The sequence below is a fragment of the Mastigoproctus giganteus genome, chromosome 3 (genome assembly GCF_048544385.1).
Source record: "Mastigoproctus giganteus isolate SK-2022 chromosome 3, ASM4854438v1, whole genome shotgun sequence".
NCBI lineage: Eukaryota > Metazoa > Arthropoda > Arachnida > Uropygi > Thelyphonidae > Mastigoproctus > Mastigoproctus giganteus.
In genome coordinates, this window is record NC_143577.1 from 17,162,742 (window position 1) to 17,177,350 (window position 14,609).

General features: G+C 38.3%; 1 protein-coding gene across 1 annotated transcript in view; it reads right to left on the reverse strand.

Moving 5' to 3' along the window:
• The window catches only part of Sardh (Sarcosine dehydrogenase), a 170,985-nt gene extending 163,737 nt beyond the window's left edge, over positions 1-7,248 (reverse strand). Inside the window, exon 1 of the mRNA XM_090369863.1 lies at positions 7,192-7,248. The gene's annotated coding sequence lies outside the window, so the exon portion shown is untranslated. The remainder of the gene's footprint in view (positions 1-7,191) is intronic.
• Between the last annotated feature and the right edge of the window lie 7,361 nt (positions 7,249-14,609).

Sequence of the window (14,609 nt, forward strand, 5' to 3'; positions counted from 1 at the left end):
TTTTCTTAATGAGTTTATATATTATAAACAATATTTTTTTATGAATAAATTGTATTGTATTTTATTATTATTATTTCAAGGCACTAATAACATTAAGGGTAGGACATCTGCAGACTTAACAAGTACAAGGCAATGTTGGAAAAAAGTCACAAGTTAGGGTTAAATTTGAAAGCATCTGCAATTCTGTCCAGACATGAGGGAGGATGTATATGATGAGAGCCTTCAATCAATTCGGCTCTGGAGAGAATGTGCAGGGCTTGTGGGGTCTGTGCTTGTTAAGAGGAGAGACTGCTTCTACAAGGATAGGATACACTTAAATAGAAAGGGTGCAAGAATATTTGCTGATGCTGCTAAGGCAGTGCTAGGTGGGTTGGGGAACTGCTAGCTGGGGGGTGCACAGACTAATAGATTAACAATAGCCCCAGGTAGAGGTGAAAGTGACTCTTGCACTGCTTCTATTGGAACGACCAGCAGACTTAAAAGCAAGATGCTGGGGATTTCAAGGACTGCTGGGAGCCATCATGAAACAAGTATATACTTGGGCTAAGTTAGAGTAACAAGTGGAAGAACAGGTACATGTATACTTGCATGTATATCAATGCTAGGAGCACAGAAATTAAATTTGATCAAGACATCAAATGCAGACATTGTTGGGATATCAGAGACATGGTGCCACTCAGATATAAAGGAAGCAGAATTTGAATATGGGGAGTATAATGTACACAGAAAGGACAGACAGGATGGGAGGGTAGGGTTATGCTCTTAGTTAAGAAGCACAAAATCTAAAGTAGTGCATCCAGTTGACATGGGTGGCCAAGTGCAATGTTGAGTTAGTTGCATGGGTCAGAAGTGAAATGCTGATGTGTTGATGTCAATGTTGACATCAGCACTGGAAAAGCAAAAAATGAGAGTAGTAGTAGTAGTGGCATGTGATGCAAGAAAGCAAGTGTATGAGCTTATGCAGCATCAGCCAAAAAAAAAAAAAAAAAAAAAAATCACACCATTCCCTCCAAATGCCTGTCCAGTTCCTCCTTAAATTTATTCAACCTATCAACTTCCACAACGACAAATGGAAGTTTGTTCCAGCAATTAACCACCCGCTGGCTAAAGGCAAATTTCCGCACATCTATTCTACATCTGTCCTTTCTTAATTTGAATTTATGCCCCCTTAGGTTCGTAATCTGAACAAGTGGAAGGATCCCATCAGAATTCAGCGTGCTGAACCCATTCAAGGCCTTATACACCTCAATCAGATCACCGCACAGGTGCCTAGTCTCCAGCCACTGCAATTTGCAGAACTTAAGCCTTTCTTGATAAGAGAATCTCTTCATTCCCTTCACCAATCTTGTTGCCCTTCTCTGTACACGCTCAAGTAAATCTACATCCTTCCTAAAATGAGGCCTCCAGACCTGTACGCCGTACTCAAGGCATGGCCTGACCATTGCCTTATACAGAGGGATAATCACCTCCTTTTCCCTGCTAGCAAAATTCCTATATATCATTGACAAAACCCCATGACCTGCCCTGACAGCCTGTCTGCATTGCTCAGAAAACATCATATCTGCCTGCACAATTACTCCCAGGTCTTTTTCATTTTCTACCACCTTAAGTGTAGTACCACACAGTTGGTACATTTCTCTGGGGTTACTTCTACCAATATGCAGTACTTTGCATTTGTCAAGGTTAAACTTCAGTTGCCACTTCTTAGCCCACCTGCCCAAATTATCCAGATCCTGTTGCAGTAGCACACTGCCATTACTGTCATTAACAACCCTGCCAACCTTTGTATCATCTGCAAACTTCGACATTAAGCCTGATATACCTTCATCAATATCATTGATAAATATATTCAAAATAACAGTGGACCTAACACCGAATCCTGTGGGACCCCACTAACATTAGTCCAAGAAGAGCAGCACCCATTGATTACCACCCTCTGTCTTCTCCCACTTAACCATCCTTTTATCCATTGTAACAACTTACCCTTAATACCATTCTGCTCCAATTTGTACAATAGTCTTCCATGCGCAACAGTGTCAAAAGCTTTCCTGAAATCCAAATATATGATATCAAAATTATTTTTTGCATCCAGTTCCTTTGTAACCACATCATAATATCCTATCAAATTTGTCAGACAAGACTTTCCCTTAACAAACCCATGCTGTGTCTGAATTATTGCTGCAGTCTTGTCTAGATGATCCTGCAATGCATCTTTAACCAGTGACTCCATTATTTTACCAAGAACAGAAGTTAAACTAACTGGTCTGTAATTGCTCGTGTCACCCTTCGATCCCCCTTTGTGAATTGGGGATACATTTGCACATCTCCAGTCCATGGGAACCTTCCCTGAGTCCAAGGATGCTCTCATAATTATGGTTAAGGGTTTGCTTAGTTGCTTTGCCGCCTCCTTTAATATAACTAAAGGAGTGTCTTATAGGCGTAATCACTCTGATGAGAACAAACAGCTGTACTTTTGGGTTGGTCACTTACATACTAGCAAGGCTTTTGTGGATATACTGGATGACTGTTTTCTATAACAGCAGGTTCTAGAGGAAACCAGAGTGAGTAATACTCTTGATCTGATTATCAGCAGCAATTATTCATGCATTAAGAATCTGCAAATAAAAGAGCTACTAGATGGCAGTGATCACAATGTATAGATTTGAGATTTACTTAAAGGTCATCAAAGGTAAAGGGAAGAGTTTTTGCTTTTATACAGCTGACTACAGTGGTTCTCAGACAGTTTTTTAAATTCTATACAGTGGGATCAACTGATGATGTTACCATCAGCAAATTTTAAATGGAAAGCATTCAAGGAATTAATCATAGAAGCTACTAAGCTTTTCATACCAACTAAGAACTGCTCTTCAAGGTATAGGCCTAAACGGATGTCAGATGAACTGATAAGACTCATGGAAGAGAACTATAATACATATAAATTATCGAGTGACACAGAAGCCTATAGTAAATATAAACTAGTCTGTAATCAAGTCACAAAGGAGGTTAGACAAGCGAAGGCAGATTGCGAGAAATATTTCGCAAAGGATGCAAAGAAAAACAGCAAAAACTTCTTTACTTATGTAAACACTAGAAACAAGGGCATAAATCAAATTGGTCCACTTTACATCAATGGTTCGACTGTTGATGATCCTCCTCAGTTTGCTGACAAACTGAATGAATATTTTGCATCTACATTCACACATGAGGAATTCTTTAGGGAAGGGGATACCGGAATTTAATCAAACTCTAATAGGGAGCTAAATGACTTTGTAATAACTGAGAGGAAAGCGGAAGAGAAATTTTTATAGTTAAACGTAACAAAGGCACCCCAGCTGGATGGAATATATCTATCCTGATGAGAATCAGGATAGATATATCTCATCACTTAGCCTGATGAGAATCTCTTAACCACTATGCACGTGGCAAAACTTTCAACCAACTAAGTGGATTACTATGAGGTGAGTGCTGAAAAATTAAGCCAAGCTATATCCACAATCTAGCCAAAACTTAGCCATAATTATGAGAGCATTATTGGATTCAGGGGAGTTGCCTGCAGACTGGAGATGTGTGAATGTATCCCAATTCAAAAAAGGGATCAAAGGGTAACATAAGTAATTATAGACCTGTTAAGTTTAACTTGTTACTGGGAAAAAAATAATTGACTCACTAGTAAAAGAGGTAATGCAGGATCATCTAGACAAGACTGCGATTTTCAAACATAGCATGGGTGTGTTAAGGGGAAATCTTGTCTGATCAATTTGATTGGATACTACAATGTAGCCACAAAGAAACTGGATGCCAAAAATAATTTTTATATTATATACTTAGATTTCAGGAAAGCTTTTGATACTGTTTCACATTATAGACTACTGTACAAATTGGAGCAGTGTGACATTAAAGGCAAATTACTGCTATGGATAAAGGGATGGTTCATTGATTATCACACAGAGAGTGGTAATCAATGGTCATTGCCCTTCATGAACCAATGTTATTAGTGGAGTTCCTCAGGGTTCAGTGTTGGACTCACTTGTGTTTTGTATATTTATCAATGATATTGATGAAGGCATATCAAGCTTAATGTCCAAGTCTGCAGATGATACAAAGGCTGGCAGAGAGGTTAATGACAGTATGCCACTGTAACAGGATCTAGAAAAGTTAAGTAGATGGGCTGAGAAATGGCAATTTTAGTTTAACATTGACAAATGCAAGGTACTGCATATGGGTAGCAGTAACATCAGAGTAACATACCAACTGTGTGGTAATACACTCAGAGTAGTGGAAAATTAAAAAGATCTGGGAGTAATTGTGTAGTCGGATATGAAATTCTCCAAGCAATGCAGACAGGCTGCCACGGAAGCTCATGGGGGTTTTTCCAATGATATGTATGGATTTTTCTAGTAGGGATATGGAGGTAATTATCCCACTGTATACAGGTCTGGAGGCATCAATTTAGGAAGGAACTGGAGCTACTGGAACGAACACAGAGAAGGGCAACGAGATTGGTGAGGAGAACAAAAAGATGCTGTTACCAAGAAAGGTTTCAGTTCTGCAAATTGCAGCATCTGGAGACTAGGCACTTGCAAAGTTATCTGATTAAGGAATTTAAGATTTTGAGCGGCTTGAGCAAGCCCAGTGCTGATGGGATTCTTCTGCTTGCTCAGACTACGCACATGAGGGGGCACAAATTGAAATTGAGGAATGACAGTTGCAGAACAGATGTGCAGAAGTTTGCCTTTAGCCTGTGGGTTGTTGATTGCTGGAACAAACTTCCATCTGTGGTTGTGGAAGTTGCTAGCTTAAATAAATTCAAAGAAGAACTAGACAAACTATTGGAGGGAATTAATAGGTGAAAAGGGAAGTTTTTTTTTTTTTTTTTTGGGATCAGCAGTGGCAAATTATTATTAAAATAATTTGCCACTGCTAATTATTTTAATAATAATAACTACCCACCTCCACAGCACCAAATGGGAATTTGTTCTAACAGTCAACTACCCTCATGCTGAAAGAAAATTTCCATACAACTGACCTGTAACCATCCTTCCTCAGTTTGAATTTATGTCCTCTCAGTGTGTAGGCTGAACAAGAGGAGAGATTCCATTAGCACTGAGCATACCTAATCCATTCAAGGCTTTAAACACCCTAGTCAGATCTTCTCTTAGGTAACTAGTGTCCAGATGATGCAATTTGCAAAACAAGACTTTCCTGGTAAGATCACCCCTTTGCTCCTCTCACCAATCTTGTTGCCCTTCTATACACCTATTCCAACAGATCCACATCCTTAAAATGATGCTACATGACATGCATGCAGTACTCAAGATGTGTACTTTATACATTGGGATAATCACCTCCTTATCTTTGTGGCAAAATTCCTGTATATCAGTGACAACTCTATGAACTGTCCTGGCAGCCTGTCTGCACTGCTGAATGAATTTCATATCTGACTGCACAATTACCCATGATTTTTTTTATTCTCCACTGCCCATATGAAGTACATTGCATTTGGCAATATTAAACATCAGTTGCCACTTCTCAGCCCATCTGCATAACTTGTATAGATATTACTGTAGTAGAATACCCTAATAATGTATTTAACAACCCTGCTAATCTTCGTATCATCTGTAAACTTAGATATTAAGCCTGTTATGCCTTCATAAATATCGTTAAAAAATATATAGAAAACAATAGTGAACCCAGTACTGAACCCTATGGTACTCTGCTAATAACATTAGTCCAAGAAGAGCTGTGCCCATTGATAACCATTTTCTGTCTTCTTTCATTCAACTATCAATTTATCTAGGGCAGCAACTTGTCCTTAATTAATTAATGCCACACTGCTCCAATTTGTATAGCAGTCTTTTATGTGTAAACAGTATCAAAAGCTTTTATGAAATCTAAGTATATGATGTGGAAATTATTTTTTCCATCCTTTGTTACTGTGGCACAGTATTCAATCAGATTGGCCAAACAAGACCGCCTCTTAACAAATCCCTGCTGTGCTGCGATATAACTACATTCCTGTTTGTATGGATGGTCATATTGCTAAGTTATTAGTTACAACTTGGTGTACTTCTGATATCCCAATTCATTAAAATCTCTTTATGCATGAATGCAAGTGTGAAATATTTATTGTTTGCCAGCACCCTGAACAGGATCATCATGGATGTGGTTCATCCATTTCCATCTAAGTGTTAACATAAGTAAAGAATTTTTTACCTTTCACCGCATTCTTAATCAAAGCCTTCTCATATTTTACTTTTATAAAAAATTATTATATAGTCAGGAAAAATTCATTATTATAATAATTAGTCATATGGTGCAAGGAAGCCTGAGGCTTATGCTGCACCAGCCACAAAAAAAAAAAAAAAAACATCTGAATTACCCTGAGAGAGAAAACAAGAGTCAGAAGTAGAAAGGAATCACCAAGAAAGCAAAGAATTATGATATCCAGCTCAGGACCCTGGGTGTGCCAAGCCCATACTCATCAGATGTGAGCTCCTGTAACTGAAATTTTAAATTAAAAATGTAATAAAAAAAATCAATTGTATAATTTTTCAATAAATGAAGTACTGTTTCATGAAAGCTCTACAAGCCATAAAAATTTTCCCCATCCATAAAACACAACTTGTTGGATAAAACGTACTTTTAATGTCATTGGTAATATTAACTGCAATAAGTGTAATCATGAACATGTGCTCACCGATTTTCAAATTTCTACTGGTAACAGCGCCATCTTTTATTATAAAAATTTCACTATTTTTCTAAAAATATGAAATTTCTTTCCAGCCAGTAAAATATATACACCACACTGCTGGCTGATGAATTTCGCATAGATTATTCTCATTCTAGTCGGATTTTGAGCAAAAACCTTGAAGGCTGCTATACAAATTTGAGCGAAAGATTAGAAAAACATTAATTTGTCTCGATTCCACATACTCTCGAGCAGGACTACATGGTCTGACTGAATCGGGCGCAGGACGTGGTAGGGGGGGGTGATATTTAGGTTGGGACTGCAGGCTTGCCTAGTATGGACATTATTATTGAAAATATGTGCACAATTCGGGCCTATATTTTTCATATATGTGCATGACAAAGGACTATTTTGTAATAGCCACTGTTAAACCCACATAGGCATGGTTTTTATTTTATTGCAAAATGAGCATTTAGTTATATAACGGTAAAGTTTTTATATACCTTAAATCCTAATCCGTCTTGCTTTTCTATCTGCAAGTTCCTTTATTTTGTCAAATTCCAAGATCTTTGCTACACCACTTTCAATGGTATCCGTAGAACAAGTACAACAATTTGGCGCCTAAAGCTACACTGATCGACAAAATGTTTTTCTTGAATATTTTATTGTGAACAGTGTCGCCAAAAGTGAATTTTTGATATAATAGGCATCCTGGCATGCAAATGTATAGTATCCAATAGAAATCGATCTACCACCTTAGAGAGCCACATTATGCAAATTATTCATGTCTATAAAAACACAGGATGCGACTATATCACTACATTACAGTTTTTTTTTTTTTTGCTTGCTCAGTGGGATAGTCACATCTTCAGTACTCAAGATGGCAAATCACCGTCGTTTAGATGATTCTTAGAGATGGCAGGCCGTTGGACGACTTGAAGCAAGGCAGAGGTGGCACATTGTTTTAAGGTGTCGGGCAGTGTCATCTCGGCACTATGGAAGCAGTTTTAAGAGAAAGCAACCATTAAAATAAGAGCTGGCCAAGTTCGCCCGAAGGCTACATCAACCAGGACACTCACTCCTATGTCTGACTCCATCAGCAAAACGGAACCCTACGATGTCCTGTCGTCAACTCCCTTTTGAGGTTGTTATGGCCACAGGTGAAAACATTTACAACTGGACTGCCTTCAGGAGGCTCAGTTCAAGTGGTCCTATGCAAGGAAGCCAGTGGTTTGTGTTCCATTAACCCCAAACTACTGGCTTTCTTGCATACGGCCATTTGACAAGTTTCGACAAGCTACAGAGCTTGTCGAAACTGGTTTCATGAACATCTGACTGGGGGTACTGACAAATGGGGTATAGTTCTGTTCTCTGATGAGTCCCATTTTAGCCTAAAAATAACTTATAGACGTTATTTCATGTGGAGACAATGAGGAATGTGGTACCGAACTTCCAACATCAGAAAAAGGGACGCTTACGGTGGAGGCGATGTTCTCGTGTGAGGCAGAATAAAGATCAACGGCCGCACCCCTCTTCATGTTTTTGATATGGGTACCTTAAGTACGCATAGGTGCCGAGAACAGACCTGCTAACCTTATGTGCTACTTTTGAGGGGTACAGTTCGCACAGATTTTCTTTTCATGAATGACAACGCCACTGCCCATAGAACTCAAGTGGTGGAGAGGAATATCTTGAAACTGAAGATATCTAACGACTGCCGTGGCCAGCCCGATCTCCAGCCTTAAATTCAATAGAACATGTGTGAGATGCCTTTGGGTGTTGCATTGCACGCCGACAGCCAACTCCTCGGTTACTTGGTGAGCTGAGGTCTCAGCTTGTGGAAGAATGGGATTTGTTGCCAAAGAAGCTTATAGACACCCTTATATCAAGCATGGTTCACGGCTGTCAGGCCTGTTTAACCGTTGGAGCTGATCACACGTCGTACTGATGTCATGTGTCCATATTTTCGAGCATATTGTATCGACTTCTGTAATGTGACATTTTTGGAAATTCTTATACAATCCTTATAAATGTCCCCTCATTTCATCGTTATGCTATGATACACCAGAATACCAACTTTTGTTCCGCTTCATCGCAAGATGGATGAGTTACACCATGTCTTTTACGTGTTCTGTAAGCTTTGTCGAGCAGTGTAGTTCTCAAATGGTCCGCAAATTCATTGCCAAATAAAAATAGGTAAAAAATATATATATAGGTGGAGGTTTGATTGGGTCTAGTCAGCTGAATCGGTAGGCCCTGTCCATAAAAGAATATGGAAATCTACCTTGTTCTAAGCATGTAGTAATTCTATTATTGTTATGGTGACCGAGAGTCCTGATTTCAAGGATTCTGTCCGTCCCCATAAATAAAAAAATGTCCAGAAATTTACTATTTCAGAAAATAATACTTGAATAACTTTGAAATCCTTAGGAAAGTATTTTTATTTTGTTGTATGATGAGATTATCTTTTTAATGAGCTTTTTTTGGGTTAAATTTATATAACGAGAACTTATTAGCTAAATAGAGAAATGCATTTAGACATGAGAAATTGTTGAATGGCAGGTCTGTACAAATGGGGAGTATTCTGGATACACTGGGGCACCGACTTAGGTGTAGGTGCCAAATCGTTTCTTGTCACCGCTACAACCAAAGAAAGGGCCACCAAACCAACCATGAAATCAGCCCCAGGATACCAGTGCACGGTTCTGTTAAGTGTACTTGAAGGCTTCCATCCTTAGAACAATAATATACCAACAACAAAATGTATATGAATTCGTTATCTCTTTTTAGATTTTACAAACTTAAAATTCGGAAAAATTATTAATGGCTATTGAAATGATTAAAATTCCAATCCAAGTGAATCACTCAGCGACTTGCCAAGAAGCGTTGAATAAATTGAAGATGAAAAAATTATTTACAGCAGTGTTTTTCAACCCTCTCCCTCCCCTGGAGGGTTCTCAAAAGTTGAGAACGCACCCCCTGGAAGTTCGGCAAGCTTGGTCTTTATTTCAACCACATTCTTTGGTAATGGTAGTCGATGGATGTCAGTTTCTACAAAATCCCAAAGGTAGAATTCCACTGGCATCAAGTCTGGGGATCGTAGAGGACAATGAATGGTCTTCTAACAGCTAGTCCATTTTATCTTACAAGTGCTGATCACGGTATGCCTTCACTTCTCGATCATAATGAGGTGGAGGTGTTGGTAGGATCGCCGTCCTTCCCACACCGGTGGAAAAGATTTGAGTGCGATCCCGTGAACTTCCCCTGAAGTCAAAACACATTGCCTTTCGTTCTATCACGAACATATTCAAGTATATACTGACCTTGTTTTTCTGCTCCAAACATGAACTTTGACATGTTGCCATCGCCACTAACATGAAATGTGGATTCATCATTAAATACGGTACTCTCTCGAGGTTTTCATCATCATTATCATTATTATTGTTAGCAATATGGTGTGAGGAAGCCCGAGGCTTTCCCAGCGAAAAAAAATTCCCGAGTTACTCTGAGAGAGAGAGAATTAGAAAGGAATCATCAAAAGCCCATACTCACCAGATGCGCGCCCCTGGGATTAATCAGCATGCGAAGTTGTTAATATACTTTGTAATAACCCTGTAATTTTCTCTATTTTATGTCCTGTAGTTGCAGCCCTCGTGGCTAGAAGAGTTGGTAGGATCGCCGTCCTCCCCACACTGGGTGGAAAAGACCTGAGTGCGAGCCCCGTCTACGACTGGAGGAATTTTTAAGTGGCTTTTTTTTGCATTAGCATTAGCAAAGGCACATGATGCAAGAAAGCAAGCTTATATAGCATCACCAAAAAAAAAAAAAAAAAAAAAAAATTAGATTCAAGCCTGTCAAGTTCTGGCTTGAATCTATTTAAGCTATCAACTTCTACAACGAGAGATGGAAGTTTGCTGCACCTGCTGGCTAAAGGCAAACTTCCACACATCTATCCTACAACCGTCTTTCCTCAATTTGAATTTATGTCCTCAGGTGATTATCTCTGAGCAAGAATCCCATCAGCATTGATTTTCACAATGTGGTTGAGTTAGTCGGTCTCACATGAGGGTTGCATAGTTTTTCTCACAGAAATTCGGGTTTTTCATCCAGCAAAACAGGAAATCGACCACAGAATACAGGCCATTTACAAACGATGTACACCGAGCAACATGGCCTTAATCGCCGATGCTCCTAAACCCAATAACAACAGCAACAACTGTAGTTGCTGAGTCTGGGCTACTAATAGGCCACTGTGTAGTCAAGAATATGTTGATGTCCTTGGTCTGGATCATTACTGTGATGTGCAGCAGAATGGAGTGTAGTTCATTTGAATAGACTTGTTTTTACTGGTCTGCTGCATTCCTCTCTACTGCAGACGGTTTCACATCGGAGTTTTGCCAACAATGAAAATACTGCTAAAAGTAATGCACATACCATTGTTTACAGAAAAATTTTCTACGTTTTGTGTGACGTCATTAAGATATTGTTTACAGCTCAATTATTGAATGACTATAAATAGTAAACCAGTTACTAATTTCTAATATAGTTTCATTTGACAGTGACCTCTGTTTAGGGATCATTAAACTTAATTTTCTCTGATCATATGGAACTGCAGAAGAAATTCAGTATTTGGATGAGACTCGTTAGTCTATTTCTACGGTGAATTGGGGTGGTTAAGGTGGGATCTAATGGCACCAGAACGCAAATAACAACGGTGATAACATTTTAAATTAATTTGTTTAAGTAACAAATTAATTTAACTAATTATTTTATATTAAATAGATTAACTAAATACTTAAAGTAAGATTAATTCAATATTAATAACTTTAATTTCAGACAAAATTATTTTTAATTGAAACAGCATCAATAACGCTTCTGCATTGTTTATCAGTCGACCGTTTGATGACGCTGTTGTCCCCCTGGTGTAGTGACACCAGTCGGGCTTAGGCACTTCAGAAACAAATACATCTGTCCATGTAAACTTAAAATAACCAAATATCACCTTCAATCGGATAGCGTCACCCATTAGGCGAATCCGTTATCCAGTTCTGAAACCGGTCTGAGCATCGAATCGAGTTTTTAATGGGTAAACGATTCGCCTAATGGGTGAAAATTCCAATTAAGTGAAAATAATTACTTTAGGTTTACGTCGTGAACAGATGCAGTCATTTTTAAAGAGCTTAAGCCCAAGCGATGTCACCATCACCGGAAGGACAACAGTGTCCTCATATGGTCGACTGAAATGCAGATAAGCGTTATCGAGGATGCTATTTCAGTTCTTTGCATTAACCTGCGTTAAGAATGCACTGGTAGTCTATTGAAAAATTATTTATAATTATTATTTTCATCGTTGAGAATAATATGATGTTATTAGCGAACACTGCTAATTAATAATGCTAGTTCTAGTAACTTTATGATTGAGTTCAATTATCAATTAGCACAGATTCGCGGTGGACGGAAATGGGGCGAGGAAAGGTGGGCATAATAATAATGTTGAAGTGGGGACATGTAGTCACTGTCTAGGTGGTTCCAGAGTATTCTCCTACAATCCTTCAATATCATCTCTGCATAGCCAGTCATGTGCGTTATGTATACGTATTTAGCATTTTGTTGTGTTAAAAGATACTTTTCATATAAAAATTTAATTAATTACTTTAAAATAAAATTATTTTTAAAGGGAGTAGATACAAATTATTTGAATGCATTGCATTGATGGTAAGCCCAGAGCTTACCCAGATTCAGGAATTAATGTTGGGAAAAAGGACAGCAACGAAGGTCCATCTTGCCTGGATGTGGTGGAGCAGAGGGGAACCCTTCATTGCTGCCTTGTGGGTGGACCATATGGCATGATCTACCCGCAACAAAGTGTTTACTTTTAAATAGAACAATATTAACACAATTATTGATTTTCCAATAATTGTGTTAATATTGTTTAGCAAAAGAATAAAGCATATCATAATTATTAAAATTTCCATCTTAATTTTCTGTCTGCACTTAATCAGCTGTAAACTGGATTTCAAAAATATCCAAACTTGTCATAATGCCTTCATTAGAGGGCTTGCCAATTCCAATTGTTGATTATTAAAATTACACGTATTTTGTACACACAGTTACAGGCACAATATGCTGACACCCCATAGCCTTATTTGTTAATGTCCACCTAACCAAACCATTATGGATGAAATCTAGGGTTTTTAGGTGCATCGGACTCTAGAACATATTGCATCGAGTAGATTGTCTCAGTTAAATGGTGAAAAAGAAATTCGCTTCAACGTGGTTCAGACTCAGATCTTTTCCGCCTGTTGTGGAGATGACAGTGATCATCCCAACTGCCACTGAGGATTATTGGAAAAATTGTAAGCTGGATTGCTGGGTAGCAGCAATCCATCTTAGAATTTTCAGATTTTCCTAAATGACAGCTTGATCGTCAAAATTTGAAATAATGGTCCAAGAACCAATTCTGACGTTACACCAATCTGAAGAATATTCATTAGTCGCTAGCTAAAGTAACTCAACACCAAACAGCACTTCTTCAGATTGACCTGAACATGCTGCAAGAATGGTCAGAAAAGTGGCAGCTGTTTTAATGCAAAGCCATACACTTGGGGGGAACAGCAATCCCAAAATAAATTATATTTGGTGGGGTTGAATTACATACAATAGAAAGGGATCTGGGAGTTACAATACGGCAGATATGAAGTTTTCTGAGCAGTGTAAACAGGGATCCATTAAACACCACGGAGTCCTTTCAGCGATTTATTGCCTCACTGCAAAAGGCAATTTAAGACCACAAAGAATCGCCCTCACCTACTTCCACATATCGCAGTCTTATTTTGTGTATTGCATCATATCTCTGGACTAAAGGTGTAAAATTTGAGCACTGTTTTAATTTTTTCACTTAGAGCTGTAATCCAGTATCTGTTCTTGAAGGGGAAATCTAAAGAAATCCACAAGATGACTGCTGTATATAAGGATGAAGCCCCATCCTATGACACCGTAAAGCACTGTCATAGACAGTTTAGGTGTGGTACATCAGTGGATGTACACCTTACAGCTATTAGAGTTGGAAAAGGAATTAGAAAATGTGAATTGGAATATCATCGGTTTGGCTGAAACAAGAGGAAATGAATCACCTATAAGTTTATCAAGTGGAAATCTGCTGTACACCAATGGAAACAGTGAAAGGAGTTGGATTTCTGGTCCATAAAGATTTAAAAAACAACATTTTGGAATTCAAAAGTACATCAAGGGTGTCAAGACTAATACTCAAGATTTCTAAGAGGTACAAACTAAAGGTTATAATGATATATGCACCAACATCGAGCCATGATGATAAAGAGGTTGAAGAAATGTACACAGAAATCGAGTCTTCTAGATGAGCAGAAAACCCACTACACTATTATTATGGGGGACTTCAATGCTAAGGTTGGAAAAAGACAAAACAGTGCAGAAAGGGGAACTATAGGAAATTTTGGAATTGGTGAAAGAGGCAAAAGACTTGTGGAATTTGCAGAATCTCAAGGATTGTCAGTAATGAACACTTTTTTCAAGAAAAGGGTGAACAGAAAGTGGACATGGAAGAGTCCAAATGGATTAACAACTAATGAAATCGACTTCATCCTCACTAACAGAAGATATATTGTGAATGATGTACACTTGATATAGATGTAGGAAAGGATAATACAAAGGTCTTTGAGATAACAGAAGAGGAGAAAAAGCAGTATGTACTGAAACTTAAGAACAAGTTTGAGCTTCTGCAGACTGCTCAGGACCAAGATATCGACAAGGAATATTACAACTTTCTGAAAGTGATAAAGCCCAAGAAACCTATAGGGAAAAAGAAATCCAAAGAAGAAAAAATTAGGTTTTTTGCAGAAAAGAGTACCTAAACCATTTACAATTTGCAGATGACATTGTGGTC